The sequence below is a fragment of the Pleurodeles waltl genome, chromosome 6 (assembly GCF_031143425.1).
Source record: "Pleurodeles waltl isolate 20211129_DDA chromosome 6, aPleWal1.hap1.20221129, whole genome shotgun sequence".
Lineage (NCBI taxonomy): Eukaryota > Metazoa > Chordata > Amphibia > Caudata > Salamandridae > Pleurodeles > Pleurodeles waltl.
Genome location: NC_090445.1, coordinates 79490758 through 79505368, shown reverse-complemented (window position 1 = coordinate 79505368; position 14611 = coordinate 79490758). Strand labels below are relative to the sequence as shown.

At 50.0% G+C, this 14611-nt stretch overlaps 4 non-coding genes across 4 annotated transcripts; all 4 read right to left on the bottom strand.

The window, feature by feature from the left end:
* Positions 1 to 3543: 3543 nt before the first annotated feature.
* On the bottom strand, positions 3544 to 3616 carry TRNAK-CUU (transfer RNA lysine (anticodon CUU)). The gene has a single exon. It is a non-coding gene; the product is annotated as a tRNA-Lys (tRNA).
* Positions 3617 to 4363: 747 nt separating this feature from the next.
* Positions 4364 to 4436, bottom strand: TRNAK-CUU (transfer RNA lysine (anticodon CUU)). The gene has a single exon. It is a non-coding gene; the product is annotated as a tRNA-Lys (tRNA).
* Positions 4437 to 5989: 1553 nt separating this feature from the next.
* Positions 5990 to 6062, bottom strand: TRNAK-CUU (transfer RNA lysine (anticodon CUU)). The gene has a single exon. It is a non-coding gene; the product is annotated as a tRNA-Lys (tRNA).
* Positions 6063 to 6806: 744 nt separating this feature from the next.
* TRNAK-CUU (transfer RNA lysine (anticodon CUU)) lies at positions 6807 to 6879 on the bottom strand. Its single transcript has one exon. It is a non-coding gene; the product is annotated as a tRNA-Lys (tRNA).
* Positions 6880 to 14611: the final 7732 nt, after the last annotated feature.

Here is a 14611-nt window from a genome sequence, read left to right as displayed (position 1 = left end):
ATAGCAAAAATATGCAGTATAGTCTTAGAAAACAGTGCAAACAATGTATAGTTACAATAGGATGCAATGGGGAAACATAGGGATAGGGGCAACACAAACCATATACTCCAGAAGTGGAATGCGAACCACGAATGGACCCCAAACCTATGTGACCTTGTAGAGGGTCGCTGGGACTATTAGAAAATAGTGAGAGTTAGCAAAATAACCCTCCCCAAGACCCTGAAAAGTGAGTGCAAAGTGCACCAAAGTTCCCCTAAGGACAAAATAGTCGTGTTAGAGGGAAAATGCAAGGAAAACACAAATCAGCAATGCAACAACGATGGATTCCTGACTGAGGGTACCTGTGGAACAAGGGGACCAAGTCCAAAAGTCACAAGCAGCTCGGAGATGGGCAGATGCCCAAGAAATGCCAGCGGTTGGTGCTAAGAAGCTCTTACTAGGCTGAAGAACTGTGAATACTGCAGGAACGATAAGGGCTAGAGACTTCCCCTTTGGAGGATGGATCCCTCACGCCTTGGAGAGTCGTGCAGAAGTGTTTTCCCGCCGGATGGATGCCAACAAGCCTTGCTACATGCAAATCGTGCGTTTGGCGTTTTTGGACGCTGCTGGGGCCCAGGAGAGACCAGAAGGTCGCAAATTGGACCTGCAGAGAGAAGGGACGTCGAGCAAGACAAAGAGCCCTCACTGAAGCAGGTAGCACCCGGAGAAGTGCCAGAAACAGGCACTACGAGGATGCGTGAAACGGTGCTCGCCGAAGTTGCACAAAGGAGTCCCACGTCGCCGGAGACCAACTTAGAAAGTCGTGCAATGCAGGTTAGAGTGCCGTGGACCCAGGCTTGGCTGTGCACGAAGGATTTCCGCCGGAAGTGCACAGGGGCCGGAGTAGCTTGCAAAGTCGCGGTTCCCAGCAATGCAGCCCAGCGAGGTGAGGCAAGGACTTACCTCCACCAAACTTGGGCTGAAGAGTCACTGGACTGTGGGGGTCACTTGGACGGTGTCGCTGGATTCGAGGGACCTCGCTCGTCGTGCTGAGAGGAGACCCAAGGGACCGGTAATGCAGCTTTTTGGTGCCTGCGGTTGCAGGGGGAAGATTCCGTCGACCCACGGGAGATTTCTTCGTAGCTTCTGGTGCAGAGAGGAGGCAGACTACCCCCACAGCATGCACAAGCAGGAAAACAGTCGAGAAGGCGGCAGGATCAGCGTTACAGAGTTGCAGTAGTCGTCTTTGCTACTATGTTGCAGGTTTGCAGGCTTCCAGCGCGGTCAGCGGTCGATTCCTTATCAGAAGGTGAAGAGGGAGATGCAGAGGAACTCGGCTGAGCTCATGCATTCGTTATCTAAAGTTTCCCCAGAGACAGAGACCCTAAATAGCCAGAAAAGAGGGTTTGGCTACCTAGGAGAGAGGAAAGGCTACTAACACCTGAAGGAGCCTATCAGCAGGAGTCTCTGACGTCACCTGGTGGCACTGGCCACTCAGAGCAGTCCAGTGTGCCAGCAGCACCTCTGTTTCCAAGATGGCAGAGGTCTGGAGCACACTGGAGGAGCTCTGGACACCTCCCAGGGGAGGTGCAGGTCAGGGGAGTGGTCACTCCCCTTTCCTTTGTCCAGTTTCGCGCCAGAGCAGGGGCTAAGGGGTCCCTGAACCGGTGTAGACTGGCTTATGCAGAATTGGGCACATCTGTGCCCAACAAAGCATTTCCAGAGGCTGGGGGAGGCTACTCCTCCCCTGCCTTCACACCATTTTCCAAAGGGAGAGGGTGTCACACCCTCTCTCAGAGGAAGTTCTTTGTTCTGCCATCCTGGGCCAGGCCTGGCTGGACCCTAGGAGGGCAGCTGCCTGTCTGAGGGGTTGGCAGCAGCAGCAGCTGCAGAGAAACCCCAGGAAGGGCAGTCTGGCAGTACCAGGGTCTGTGCTACAGACCACTGGGATCATGGAATTGTACCAACAATGCCAGGATGGCATAGAGGGGGCAATTCCATGATCATAGACATGTTACATGGCCATATTCGGAGTTACCATGGTGAAGCTACATATAGGTAGTGACCTATATGTAGTGCACGCGTGTAATGGTGTCCCCGCACTCACAAAGTTCAGTGAATTGGCTCTGAACAATGTGGGGGCACCTTGGCTAGTGCCAGGGTGCCCTCACACTAAGTAACTTTGCACCTAACCTTTACCAGGTAAAGGTTAGACATATAGGTGACTTATAAGTTACTTAAGTGCAGTGTAAAATGGCTGTGAAATAACGTGGACGTTATTTCACTCAGGCTGCAGTGGCAGGCCTGTGTAAGAATTGTCAGAGCTCCCTATGGGTGGCAAAAGAAATGCTGCAGCCCATAGGGATCTCCTGGAACCCCAATACCCTGGGTACCTCAGTACCATATACTAGGGAATTATAAGGGTGTTCCAGTAAGCCAATGTAAATTGGTAAAATTGGTCACTAGCCTGTTAGTGACAATTTGAAAGTAATGAGAGAGCATAACCACTGAGGTTCTGGTTAGCAGAGCCTCAGTGAGACAGTTAGGCACCACACAGGGAACATATACATGCACACCTATGAGCACTGGGGCCCTGTGTGACAGGGTCCCAGTGACACATACATATAGGCCACAAACCTATGAGCACTGGGGTCCTGACTAGCAGGATCCCAGTGACACATAACAACCATACTGAAAACATGGTGTTTTCACTATGAGCACTGAGGCCTGGCTATCAGGATCCCAGTGAGACAGTGAAAACAGTGACAAACACCCTGACATACACTCACAAACAGGCCAAAAGTGGGGGTAACAAGGCTAGAAAGAGGCTACCTTCTCACACACACCCTCTGTGTGCTCTTTGTGAGGAAGTAGTGTGTGGTTATCCCAGGAGGCCCCTTTGATTCATTTTCTCTGCTGCTGACTCGACACAGGCACCTTTCTCTTTCTCCATCTCTCGCTCTACCCCAGTCTTATGTCCCCATCAGTCTTTCTGGAGCTCAAGCTGGTACATACATGCATCTGTCCTTTCAACCTGTCTCTGGGCACATGCTTAAATGTCCAGTAGAGAAGAGTGTGAACTCTCCCTGCTTCGCGAGGTGGCAGTCAGCCTCCAGAGCCGTTTTCCGAAGTCTGCCGGAATGGCCGAGCGGTGTAAGGTGCCACATTCAAGAGCAGTATCTTCCCCAGTCCCGTGGTCAAATCCCGCTGCTGACATAAAGTAGTTTTCATACCTACTTTAATCATAACACCAGCGGGGATGAGACCGTAAAACTCCTCTTTTTGAAAGGATGGGGGTGGACAGGACGGACCGGAGCGGACTCCGAGCTCGCTGTAAGCACGGGCGGCTCAGGCTTGGAAAGGGCGCAGGAAAGGCTCGGCCTAGGACCGCTCCGAGCGGCGCATCCCAGGGCGGGAAGTGCTGCGTTGTGTGGAGTCCTGTGGGAATCGTGAGGCAAACTGCAGGATGTGTGTGTGTGTGTAGTTTTAAGCCTCAGCGAAATATCTGAAAAAGGTGAGAGTTAATGTTAAACCCGAAAATGGAGAAGCCTTTAAAAAGCATCACGCCCAACGTGGGGCTCGAACCCACGACCCTGAGATTAAGAGTCTCATGCTCTACCGACTGAGCTAGCCAGGCTGCTGTGGCTATATCATTTCACACACCCTCTGTGTGTTCTTTGTGAGGAAGTAGTGTGTGGTTATCCCAGGAGGCCCCTTTGTTTCAATTTCTCTGCTGCTGACCTGACACAGGCACCTTTCTCTTTCTCCATCTCTCGCTCTACCCCAGTCTTATGTCCCCATCAGTCTTTCTGGAGCTCACTCTGGTACATACATGCATCTGTCCTTTCAACCTGTCTCTGGGCACATGCTTAAATGTCCAGTAGAGAAGAGTGTGAACTCTCCCTGTTTCGCGAGGTGGCAGTCAGCCTCCAGAGCCGTTTTCCGAAGTCTGCCGGAATGGCCGAGCGGTGTAAGGCGCCACATTCAAGAGCAGTATCTTCCCCAGTCCCGTAATTAAATCCCGCTGCCGACATAAAGTAGTTTTCATACCTACTTTAATCATAACACCAGCGGGGACGAGACCTTAAACTCCTCGTTTTGAAAGGATGGGGGGGGGGACAGGACGGACCGGAGCGGACTCCGAGCTCGCTGTAAGCACGGGCGGCTCAGGCTAGGAAAGGGCGCAGGAAAGGCTCGGCCTAGGACCGCTCCCAGCGGCGCCTCCCAGGGCGGGAAGTGCTGCGTTGTGTGGAGTCCTGTGGGAATCGTGAGGCAAACTGCAGGATGTGTGTGTGTGTGTGTAGTTTTAAGCCTCAGCGAAATATCTGAAAAAGGTGAGAGTTAATGTTAAACCCGAAAATGGAGAAGCCTTTAAAAAGCATCACGCCCAACGTGGGGCTCGAACCCACGACCCTGAGATTAAGAGTCTCATGCTCTACCGACTGAGCTAGCCGGGCTGCTGTGCCTGTCATTTCACACACCCTCTGTGTGTTCTTTGTAAGGAAGTAGTGTGTGGTTATCCCAGGAGGCCCCTTTGTTTCATTTTCTCTGCTGCTGACTCGACACAGGCACCTTTCTCTTTCTCCATCTCTCGCTCTACCCCAGTCTTATGTCCCCATCAGTCTCTCTGGAGCTCACTCTGGTACATACATGCATCTGTCCTCTCAACCTGTCTCTGGGCACATACTTAAATGTCCAGTAGAGAACAGTGTGAACTCTCCCTGTGTCGCGAGGTGGCAGTCAGCCTCCAGAGGCGTGTTCTGCATGCTGCCGGAATGGCCGAGCGGTGTAAGGCGCCACATTCAAGAGCAGTATTTTCCCCAGTCCCGTGATCAAATCCCGCTGCCGACATAAAGTAGTTTTCATACCTATTTTAATCATAACACCAGCAGGGATGAGACTTTAAACTCCTCTTTTTGAAAGGATGGGGGGGGACAGGACGGACCGGAGCGGACTCCGAGCTCGCTGTAAGCACGGGCGGCTCAGGCTAGGAAAGGGGGCAGGAAAGGCTCGGCCGAGGACCGCTCCCAGCGGCGCCTCCCAGGGCGATAAGTGCTGCGTTGTGTGGAGTCCTGTGGGAATCGTGAGGCAAACAGCAGGATGTGTGTTTGTGTATTTTTAAGCCTCAGCGAAATATCTGAAAAAGGTGAGAGTTAATGTTAAACCCGAAAAGGGAGAAGCCTTTAAAAAGCATTACACCCAACGTGGGGCTCGAACCCACAACCCTGAGATTAAGAGTCTCATGCTCTACCGATTGAGCTAGCCAGGCTGCTGTGCCTATGTCATTTCACACACCCTCTGTGTGTTCTTTGTGAGGAAGTAGTGTGTGGTTATCCCAGGAGGCCCCTTTGTTTCATTTTCTCTGCTGAAGACTCGACCCAGGCACCTTCCTATTTCTCCATCTCTCGCTCTACCCCAGTCTTATGTCCCCATCAGTCTCTCTGGAGCTCACTCTGGTACATACATGCATCTGTCCTCTCAACCTGTCTCTGGGCACATTCTTAAATGTCCAGTAGAGAACAGTGTGAACTCTCCCTGTTTCGCGAGGGGGCAGTCAGCCTCCAGAGCCGTGTTCTGCAGGGTGCCGGAATGGCCGAGCGGTGTAAGGCGCCACATTCAAGAGCAGTATCTTCCCCAGTCCCGTAATTAAATCCTGCTGCCGACATAAAGTAGTTGTCATACCTACTTTAATCATAACACCAGCAGGGATGAGACTTTAAATTCCTCTTTTTGAAAGGATGGGGGGGGACAGGACGGACCGGAGCGGACTCCGAGCTCGCTGTAAGCACGGGCGGCTCAGGCTAGGAAAGGGCGCAGGAAAGGCTCGGCCTAGGACAGCTCCCAGCGGCGCCTCCCAGGGCGGGAAGTGCTGCATTGTGTGGAGTCCTGTGGGAATCGTGAGGCAAACTGCAGGATGTGTGTGTGTGTAGTTTTAAGCCTCAGCAAAATATCTAAAAAAGGTGAGAGTTAATGTTAAACCCGAAAATGGAGAAGCCTTTATAAAGCATCACGCCCAACGTGGGGCTCGAACCCACGACCCTGAAATTAAGAGTCTCATGCTCTACCGACTGAGCTAGCCGGGCTGCTGTGCCTATGTCATTTCACACACCCTCTGTGTGCTCTTTGTGAGGAAGTAGTGTGTGGTTATCCCAGGAGGCCCCTTTGTTTCATTTTCTCTGCTGCTGACTCGACACAGGCACCTTTCTCTTTCTCCATCTCTCGCTCTACCCCAGTCTTATGTCCCCATCAGTCTTTCTGGAGCTCAAGCTGGTACATACATGCATCTGTCCTTTCAACCTGTCTCTGGGCACATGCTTAAATGTCCAGTAGAGAAGAGTGTGAACTCTCCCTGTTTCGCGAGGTGGCAGTCAGCCTCCAGAGCCGTTTTCCGAAGTCTGACGGAATGGCCGAGCGGTGTAAGGTGCCACATTCAAGAGCAGTATCTTCCCCAGTCCCGTGGTCAAATCCCGCTGCTGACGGAAAGTAGTTTTCATACCTACTTTAATCATAACACCAGCGGGGATGAGACCGTAAAACTCCTCTTTTTGAAAGGATGGGGGTGGACAGGACGGACCGGAGCGGACTCCGAGCTCGCTGTAAGCACGGGCGGCTCAGGCTTGGAAAGGGCGCAGGAAAGGCTCGGCCTAGGACCGCTCCGAGCGGCGCATCCCAGGGCGGGAAGTGCTGCGTTGTGTGGAGTCCTGTGGGAATCGTGAGGCAAACTGCAGGATGTGTGTGTGTGTGTAGTTTTAAGCCTCAGCGAAATATCTGAAAAAGGTGAGAGTTAATGTTAAACCCGAAAATGGAGAAGCCTTTAAAAAGCATCACGCCCAACGTGGGGCTCGAACCCACGACCCTGAGATTAAGAGTCTCATGCTCTACCGACTGAGCTAGCCAGGCTGCTGTGGCTATATCATTTCACACACCCTCTGTGTGTTCTTTGTGAGGAAGTAGTGTGTGGTTATCCCAGGAGGCCCCTTTGTTTCAATTTCTCTGCTGCTGACCTGACACAGGCACCTTTCTCTTTCTCCATCTCTCGCTCTACCCCAGTCTTATGTCCCCATCAGTCTTTCTGGAGCTCACTCTGGTACATACATGCATCTGTCCTTTCAACCTGTCTCTGGGCACATGCTTAAATGTCCAGTAGAGAAGAGTGTGAACTCTCCCTGTTTCGCGAGGTGGCAGTCAGCCTCCAGAGCCGTTTTCCGAAGTCTGCCGGAATGGCCGAGCGGTGTAAGGTGCCACATTCAAGAGCAGTATCTTCCCCAGTCCCGTGGTCAAATCCCGCTGCTGACATAAAGTAGTTTTCATACCTACTTTAATCATAACACCAGCGGGGATGAGACCGTAAAACTCCTCTTTTTGAAAGGATGGGGGTGGACAGGACGGACCGGAGCGGACTCCGAGCTCGCTGTAAGCACGGGCGGCTCAGGCTAGGAAAGGGCGCAGGAAAGGCTCGGCCTAGGACAGCTCCCAGCGGCGCCTCCCAGGGCGGGAAGTGCTGCATTGTGTGGAGTCCTGTGGGAATCGTGAGGCAAACTGCAGGATGTGTGTGTGTGTAGTTTTAAGCCTCAGCAAAATATCTAAAAAAGGTGAGAGTTAATGTTAAACCCGAAAATGGAGAAGCCTTTATAAAGCATCACGCCCAACGTGGGGCTCGAACCCACGACCCTGAGATTAAGAGTCTCATGCACTACCGACTGAGCTAGCCGGGCTGCTGTGCCTATGTCATTTCACACACCCTCTGTGTGCTCTTTGTGAGGAAGTAGTGTGTGGTTATCCCAGGAGGCCCCTTTGTTTCATTTTCTCTGCTGCTGACTCGACACAGGCACCTTTCTCTTTCTCCATCTCTCGCTCTACCCCAGTCTTATGTCCCCATCAGTCTCTCTGGAGCTGTGAGAAGGTAGCCTCTTTCTAGCCTTGTTACCCCCACTTTTGGCCTGTTTGTGAGTGTATGTCAGGGTGTTTGTCACTGTTTTCACTGTCTCACTGGGATCCTGATTGCCAGGCCTCAGTGCTCATAGTGAAAACACTATGTTTTCAGTATGTTTGTTATGTGTCACTGGGATCCTGCTAGTCAGGACCCCAGTGCTCATAGGTTTGTGGCCTATATGTATGTGTCACTGGGACCCTGTCACACAGGGCCCCAGTGCTCATAGGGGTGCATGTATATGTTCCCTGTGTGGTGCCTAACTGTCTCACTGAGGCTCTGCTAACCAGAACCTCAGTGGTTATGCTCTCTCATTACTTTCAAATTGTCACTAACAGGCTAGTGACCATTTCTACCAATTTACATTGGCTTACTTGAACACCCTTATAATTCCCTAGTATATGGTACTGAGGTACCCAGGGTATTGGGGTTCCAGGAGATCCCTATGGGCTGCAGCATTTCTTTTGCCACCCATAGGGAGCTCTGACAATTCTTACACAGGTCTGCCACTGCAGCCTGAGTGAAATAACGTCCACGTTATTTCACAGCCATTTTACACTGCACTTAAGTAACTTATAAGTCACCTATATGTCTAACCTTTACCTGGTAAAGGTTAGGTGCAAAGTTACTTAGTGTGAGGGCACCCTGGCACTAGCCAAGGTGCCCCCACATTGTTCAGAGCCAATTCACTGAACTTTGTGAGTGCGGGGACACCATTACACGCGTGCACTACATATAGGTCACTACCTATATGTAGCTTCACCATGGTAACTCCGAATATGGCCATGTAACATGTCTATGATCATGGAATTGCCCCCTCTATGCCATCCTGGCATTGTTGGTACATTTCCATGATCCCAGTGGTCTGTAGCACAGACCCTGGTACTGCCAGACTGCCCTTCCTGGGGTTTCACTACAGCTGCTGCTGCTGCCAACCCCTCAGACAGGCAGCTGCCCTCCTGGGGTCCAGCCAGGCCTGGCCCAGGATGGCAGAACAAAGAACTTCCTCTGAGAGAGGGTGTGACACCCTCTCCCTTTGGAAAATGGTGTGAAGGCAGGGGAGGAGTAGCCTCCCCCAGCCTCTGGAAATGCTTTGTTGGGCACAGATGTGCCCAATTCTGCATAAGCCAGTCTACACCGGTTCAGGGACCCCTTAGCCCCTGCTCTGGCGCGAAACTGGACAAAGGAAAGGGGAGTGACCACTCCCCTGACCTGCACCTCCCCTGGGAGGTGTCCAGAGCTCCTCCAGTGTGCTCCAGACCTCTGCCATCTTGGAAACAGAGGTGCTGCTGGCACACTGGACTGCTCTGAGTGGCCAGTGCCACCAGGTGACGTCAGAGACTCCTTGTGATAGGCTCCTTCAGGTGTTAGTAGTCTTTCCTCTCTCCTAGGTAGCCAAACCCTCTTTTCTGGCTATTTAGGGTCTCTGTCTCTGGGGAAACTTTAGATAACGAATGCATGAGCTCAGCCGAGTTCCTCTGCATCTCCCTCTTCACCTTCTGATAAGGAATCGACCGCTGACCGCGCTGGAAGCCTGCAAACCTGCAACATAGTAGCAAAGACGACTACTGCAACTCTGTAACGCTGATCCTGCCGCCTTCTCGACTGTTTTCCTGCTTGTGCATGCTGTGGGGGTAGTCTGCCTCCTCTCTGCACCAGAAGCTCCGAAGAAATCTCCCGTGGGTCGACGGAATCTTCCCCCTGCAACCGCAGGCACCAAAAAGCTGCATCTCCGGTCCCTTGGGTCTCCTCTCAGCACGACGAGCGAGGTCCCTCGAATCCAGCGACACCGTCCAAGTGACCCCCACAGTCCAGTGACTCTTCAGCCCAAGTTTGGTGGAGGTAAGTCCTTGCCTCACCTCGCTGGGCTGCATTGCTGGGAACCGCGACTTTGCAAGCTTCTCCGGCCCCTGTGCACTTCCGGCGGAAATCCTTCGTGCACAGCCAAGCCTGGGTCCACGGCACTCTAACCTGCATTGCACGACTTTCTAAGTTGGTCTCCGGCGACGTGGGACTCCTTTGTGCAACTTCGGCGAGCACCGTTTCACGCATCCTCGTAGTGCCTGTTTCTGGCACTTCTCCGGGTGCTACCTGCTTCAGTGAGGGCTCCTTGTCTTGCTCGACGTCCCCTCTCTCTGCAGGTCCAATTTGCGACCTCCTGGTCCCTCCTGGGCCCCAGCAGCGTCCAAAAACGCCAAACGCACGATTTGCGTGTAGCAAGGCTTGTTGGCGTCCATCCGGCGGGAAAACACTTCTGCACGACTCTCCAAGGCGTGGGGGATCCATCCTCCAAAGGGGAAGTCTCTAGCCCTTGTCGTTCCTGCAGTATTCACAGTTCTTCAGCCTAGTAAGAGCTTCTTTGCACCAACCGCTGGCATTTCTTGGGCATCTGCCCATCTCCGAGCTGCTTGTGACTTTTGGACTTGGTCCCCTTGTTCCACAGGTACCTTCAGACAGGAATCCATCGTTGTTGCATTGCTGATTTGTGTTTTCCTTGCATTCTCCCTCTAACACGACTATTTTGTCCTTAGGGGAACTTTGGTGCACTTTGCACTCACTTTTCAGGGTCTTGGGGAGGGTTATTTTTCTAACTCTCACTATTTTCTAATAGTCCCAGCGACCCTCTACAAGGTCACATAGGTTTGGGGTCCATTCGTGGTTCACATTCCACTTTTGGAGTATATGGTTTGTGTTGCCCCTATCCCTATGTTTCCCCATTGCATCCTATTGTAATTATACATTGTTTGCACTGTTTTCTAAGACTATACTGCATATTTTTGCTATTGTGTATATATATCTTGTGTATATTTCCTATCCTCTTACTGAGGGTACACTCTAAGATACTTTGGCATATTGTCATAAAAATAAAGTACCTTTATTTTTAGTATAACTGTGTATTGTGTTTTCTTATGATATTGTGCATATGACACTAAGTGGTACTGTAGTAGCTTCACACGTCTCCTAGTTCAGCCTGAGCTGCTTTGCTAAGCTACCATTATCTATCAGCCTAAGCTGCTAGACACCCTATACACTAATAAGGGATAACTGGGCCTGGTGCAAGGTGCAAGTACCCCTTGGTACTCACTACAAACCAGTCCAGCCTCCTACATTGGTTGTGCAGTGGTGGGATAAGTGCTTTGAGACTACTTACCACTCTTGTCATTGTACTTTTCATAAGAGAAAAATATACAAAACAAGGTCAGTGTATATACACATAGCCAAAAAGTTTTGCATTTCCTCTTTTCACTCTTTTCTAAGTGCTGAAAAGTACTTCTAAACTTTCAAAAAGTTCTTAAAAGTTTAAAAAGTTTTTTTTCTGTCTTTCCAAAAAGTTCTGAAAACTTTTTTCTCTTTGTCTATCACTTTAACTCTCTCTAAAAATGTCTGGCACAGGCCAAAAAGTTGAACTGTCCAAACTTGCATATGATCACCTTAGCTGGAAAGGAGCAAGGAGTCTCTGCATAGAGAGAGGTTTGAGTGTAGGGAAGAATCCTTCCTTAGAACTGTTAATTAATATGCTTAGAGTACAGGATAAGGCCATAAGTGCCCAATCTGTAGAAAAAGTAGCTAATGGTTCTCAATCTGATCCAGGGACTCCCCCAGGAAAAGGTTCAGGAAAGAAACTTCTCAGCCTGCCCATTACTAGACAGTCTAGCATAGTTGGTACAGAGGTTGAATCACATCATACTGATGATGTGCTCTCACATTATACTGGTAGCCAAGCTGTTAGGGTGCCCTCTGTAAGGGACAGGTCTCCTTCTGTTCATTCCCATCATACCTCTGTATCTAGAAATGTCCCTCCCACCCACCCTGATGACAGATTGTTAGAAAGGGAGCTCAATAGATTGAGAGTGGAACAAACCAGACTGAAGCTCAAGAAGCAACAGCTGGATTTGGATAGACAGTCTTTAGAAATAGAGAGGGAAAGACAGAAGTTGGGTTTAGATACCCATGGTGGCAGCAGCAGTATTCCCCATAGTCATCCTGCAAAACAGCATGATTCCAGGAATCTGCACAAGATAGTTCCCCCTTATAAGGAGGGGGATGACATTAACAAGTGGTTTGCTGCACTTGAGAGGGCCTGTGCTGTACAGGATGTCCCTCAAAAGCAGTGGGCTGCTATCCTATGGCTATCATTTAGTGGAAAAGGTAGGGATAGGCTCCTTACAGTGAAAGAAAATGATGCCAATAATTTCCAAGTTCTTAAGAATGCACTCCTGGATGGTTATGGCTTAACCACTGAACAGTACAGGATAAAGTTCAGAGAGACCAAAAAGGAGTCTTCACAAGACTGGGTTGATTTCATTGACCAGGCAGTGAAGGCCTTGGAGGGGTGGTTACATGGCAGTAAAGTTACTGATTATGAAAGCCTGTATAACACAATCCTGAGAGAGCATATACTTAATAATTGTGTGTCTGATTTGTTGCACCAGTACCTGGTAGACTCTGATCTGACCTCTCCCCAAGAATTGGGAAAGAAGGCAGACAAATGGGTCAGAACAAGGGTGAACAGAAAAGTTCATACAGGGGGTGACAAAGATGGCAATAAGAAGAAAGATGGTGAAAAATCTCAAGATAAGCATGGGGATAAGGGTAAAACCAAAGATCCCACTTCAAATCTTAAACACTCTTCAGAGGGTGGGGATAAAACAAATTCTTCCTCTTCTTCCCAACCTGCACACATTAAAAAGCCTTGGTGCTTTGTGTGTAAAAATAGAGGCCATAGGCCAGGGGATAAGTCCTGTCCAGGTAAACCCCCTGAGCCTACCACCACTAATACATCAAGCTCTAGTGCCCCTAGCAGTAGTGGTACTAGTGGTGGGACTGCTGGCAACAGTCAAGCAAAGGGTGTAGTTGGGTTCACTTATGGGTCCATAGTGGAAACTGATGTCATCAGTCCCAAGACAGTTTCTGTCACACCTAGTGGCATTGGCCTTGCCACACTGGCTGCTTGTCCCCTTACAATGGATAAGTACAGGCAGACAGTTTCAATAAATGGTGTTGAGGCCTTGGCCTACAGGGACACAGGTGCCAGTTTCACTTTGGTGACTGAAAACCTAGTGCCTCCTGAACAACACATCATTGGACAACAGTATAAGATTATTGATGTCCATAACTCCACTAAGTTTCTTCCCTTAGCTATAATTCAGTTTAGTTGGGGTGGAGTTACTGGCCCTAAGCAGGTGGTGGTATCACCTAGCTTACCTGTAGACTGTCTCTTAGGTAATGACCTAGAGGCCTCAGGTTGGGCTGATGTAGAGTTTTATGCCCATGCAGCCATGCTGGGCATCCCTGAGGAATTGTTCCCTCTCATTTCAAGTGAAATGAAAAAGCAAAGGAGAGAAGGCCTGAAAACTCAGGATCCCTCTCCATCAACAGGTAAAAAGGGTATCACAGTATCCCCTAACCACCCTACCATTCAGGATACTATTCCTGTGGTGGGAGAAACCTCTCCTGGGGTGGCACCTGTTCCAAGGGAATCATCAGCTGGCAAAGCTAGACTCCCTGAGGTGGAAGTACCTCTCTGTGGGATAACTAACATTGGTGAGAAAAACAGCACCATTTTAGTTAACATGGAGCATCCCTCCAACCCTCCCAGAGAAACTTTAGTGCAGAAACCCTGCACTACCTCACAACACTTAGGACAGCATCCCTGCCCTAGTGTGGAGCTCATAGGACAGCATCCCTGCCCTGCTCCAACTCAAGAGAAACAGCATCCCTGTTCTCTCTTCCAGCCAGATGGACAAAGTTTTTGCCCAGCTATGGCTTTTCTGAGACAGCATCCCTGTCTGGCATTTCCATCACTACAAATAGGTTCAGTGGACAATTCCCACTGCTCTAAACTAAAACTTACTGATAGAAACTCTGAAAATACATCTTCACATTGTTGCTTAGCTAAAAAACTTCAAACAGGGTGGTTTACATCCCCACAGGGAAGTAACCATATAGTGGATGATAAAGGGAGTAACCAGTCTATTGCAGAGCTACTCTCTACTTATCACCACTTAGACAATAAAGTCTCAACTGGCCAAGGTTAGCCTTATTGTCCTTCGTTTGGGGGGGGGTTGTGTGAGAAGGTAGCCTCTTTCTAGCCTTGTTACCCCCACTTTTGGCCTGTTTGTGAGTGTATGTCAGGGTGTTTGTCACTGTTTTCACTGTCTCACTGGGATCCTGATTGCCAGGCCTCAGTGCTCATAGTGAAAACACTATGTTTTCAGTATGTTTGTTATGTGTCACTGGGATCCTGCTAGTCAGGACCCCAGTGCTCATAGGTTTGTGGCCTATATGTATGTGTCACTGGGACCCTGTCACACAGGGCCCCAGTGCTCATAGGGGTGCATGTATATGTTCCCTGTGTGGTGCCTAACTGTCTCACTGAGGCTCTGCTAACCAGAACCTCAGTGGTTATGCTCTCTCATTACTTTCAAATTGTCACTAACAGGCTAGTGACCATTTCTACCAATTTACATTGGCTTACTTGAACACCCTTATAATTCCCTAGTATATGGTACTGAGGTACCCAGGGTATTGGGGTTCCAGGAGATCCCTATGGGCTGCAGCATTTCTTTTGCCACCCATAGGGAGCTCTGACAATTCTTACACAGGTCTGCCACTGCAGCCTGAGTGAAATAACGTCCACGTTATTTCACAGCCATTTTACACTGCACTTAAGTAACTTATAAGTCACCTATATGTCTAACC